Source organism: Morone saxatilis, unplaced genomic scaffold (genome assembly GCF_004916995.1).
Source record: "Morone saxatilis isolate NCDOM2014 unplaced genomic scaffold, NCSU_SB_2.0 Contig8, whole genome shotgun sequence".
Taxonomy (NCBI): domain Eukaryota; kingdom Metazoa; phylum Chordata; class Actinopteri; family Moronidae; genus Morone; species Morone saxatilis.
Window position 1 is genome coordinate 20,484,979 of NW_023340257.1, and position 3,142 is coordinate 20,488,120.

Sequence of the window (3,142 nt, forward strand, 5' to 3'; positions counted from 1 at the left end):
ACAGTGACAAACGACTCACAGCTCAGGATATATATGAACTGGTCCAGTACGGGTTGAGTGCACAGTTATATACTTGAATTTTTATAAACTATGCTGATGGTCTCAGGTTCCATATCTCTCGCCCCCCTCTCTGTCTCATTCCCCTGTCCTCTCCTTGCAGTTCTCATGCATTAGTTCAGCGTTCTCGCCCAGGGAGGTGATGTGGCTGCTATGACAAACAAAATGTATTGGTGTGGTCTGTGAACCGTTCTAAAATAGATATAAATTATTGTTTATGTTTATATGTGAAGACCGTGAATGCCGCCTGATATTTAGTATGACATGAGGTCCTCCCTTAGCACCCCAAATCTGATTGACTTCCAATGGCCCTGGTCGATAGTTTACCACAAAGAAGTCCATATCAGTATGAATGCCCTGCTCAGTAGGTCACATTATTTTCCGGTATATTTGCATGATAGGTAGCAGTCTGGCTTTTATGCATATATATATTTTTTTATCAGATTGAGGAAGCAGGCTTATCTTAGATTCAACTCATGTGGCAGGGTGAAAACCATGTTTAGCCCCAAGACACAGATGAATCAATATTAAGCTGGTAGCCAAAATGTTAATATACAATGTATGCCTGGTGATCATATGGACAGCCAAATGACCTTGGATTCCTGAGAACCATCACAAATCTCGTGATCATCCCCAGTCTATCAATGGATGGAGGGGGTAAAGAGCCTGAATACCAGAGTGGGCAAATACCCCAGGGGTCTTCATGAATCCTACGATGCATACAGACACAATGTTTGTATGGGTCAGTGTCTGGGTCTGGACCCTTGTGGTGGCTGTACGGATGGGTCTGAGGCTGTTCAATTCAGTGTGCTTGTTGTTGCTGTTGGACTCTCTTGGTTTTGTTGTTCATTACTGAGATTGCTTTTAGCAGTGAGAGAAAAGTCAGAGAATTGTAGGTTTTTTTAATTACCTCCACAGCAAGCAGAAGCTCCCTCAAGCAGAGTTTAACTTTGTGTGTGTGAGAGTAAATGAGAAAAAAAGAAAGACGGAGCGCTCTGGCAAGTGAGAGGGTTAAGGGAGAAGGAGAATCTTGCCTCAGGCACCAATCGATCAGATCCTTGGAGTAGAAGTCCCAGCTTCCCTTTGGTGAGGCTGTGTATTGCATTAGCTCATCTCACATTTTCTGTCTGGAAGCGAAGAAGGGGGGAAAAGGGGGATAGAAAATAGGAGAGAGGGCGGTTGAAAGCAGCAGAGGAGAAGGAAGGGCAGCGCTTTGAAATAAAGGGAGGGTTAGACGACTCAAAGCGAAGTGAGAAAGAGATGCTGAACAGCTTGGTTCAGTACTGAAGCGTCTGCTTCTCTCTTGTTTCTGTCTCAGGGTTTGGTCTGCATTGCGTGCTGTAGGGAAGGAGTGAACTGGCCATCTTCTAAAAGCATGCACCTGTAGAGGGGAACATGGGAGTGTTTGTGCCATGATAGAATAATCCTTTACGCCGCCTGTGTCTTTTTCCCCTGGTGAGGGGTAATGGAGCTGAAGTAACTGGGGTCACTTAAAGTGTCTATGGGGATTGGCACGGCAAGGCATACACACACACACACACACACACACACACACACACACAGTGAATTCAATCAGGGACAAGGAAAGCATAATAGCATTGTGTAACTGATACATGCTCGCACCCACTCACTGCTCAAAACACACACCCTCCCAGGAATCACAGACAAAACACTTATTAGAGTTCCATATAAACTGCTGAATATTTATTTACCAGCTTCCCTGTAAAAGATACTGTAACCTGTATATTGTATTCTGCATATTCAATCATGCAGATCCGGTGTAATCATCTACAGTAAACAGCCACTGATCAAACACAGCACTGCCAGCTGCACAGCTCTCCTCACAGTGGGCCGCATCTAAATAGTTAATGTTTCTCCCGTAAAACCCCAAACTTCAGACCATTTCAAATTAGAGAGGAGCTATCTAAATCAGGAAGGGAACAGGCAGAGCAGATAGCGGCGGAGCTCTTCAAAGTCCTCTTTAATAAAACATATTAGCCTGCCTTGTCTGGTGAGGGGCAGTGGTAGTGGTGCAGTTGCTGTGGTAGTAATGGGCCTGTGTATGCTAGCATAGCGAGGGGTGTTAGCTCAGCTCTGTGCTCCAGCATGCTGCCCGACCAAAGGGTCTGATCCTCGTTAGCATATGGTCTGTATGTTCGAAAGCTTGTGATGGGAGAAGGTTACAAATGGGGGTTAATTAGCCACATAGTGGTTCAGGCAGCTCCAATGGCAAGGAAGTGCAGAGATGTATTTTTTTATAAACTTTATTCAGCATCAGATAGCAGACTAATTCGTTCTTGCTAAAGGCTTTATATGCCACTCTCTAATTTTCCATCTGTTTCTGCCTGTCTCTCAGAAATGCTTTAATCTCTACAGATATGTTTTCATGCCCACATACTATCAATAGAATGACATACAGGGCTACAACAGTTTCAGAATTACACAGATTTCTGGATTGCCAGTAAATAATTAATCTTCAACTGACTGGCTCCAATTAGTTTTTTTGTCTATGGACATTTTTTTAATGCGGTGGTCTGTGGCATGAAATCCATTTGACTACATCTGCCATAATCCACCAACATTTAATTAATTTTAACTACAGGCTATGTGAAAAAAAATGTGCTTGTGTAAAATAATAACAAGTAGCCTTGCCTTCACTTATTATTTTAAGCCATACACAACCACTGCATTCTGTGACCAATAGTGTAAGAAAATACATGCACAGCATTTAAACATAAAGCTATGTCCCAAAGGACAAGCCTACACCAAGTCTCAAGGGGAAACCCAGTGGATGCGTAAGGTTCTACAGGTGTATAAGATGCATGCCCAAAGTCACCCCTTTCATGGAAAAAAACTCCGCCCTATCATAAACATTTAGGAATGACTTGAAAAGACTCATGATCATGATGTCCTTCATTGGGGTATTGGATTAATTATATTTCATTGACCACACTATGCATTTGCATTGAGGTGATTAATCTTTCCACAGAGCTGTCACTGATTATGCTGACTTTACCTAAAAGATATGGCGACCACAAGAAGATGCCTTCTCAGCACTAGATTTCTAGGGTAACGGGGGGATGGG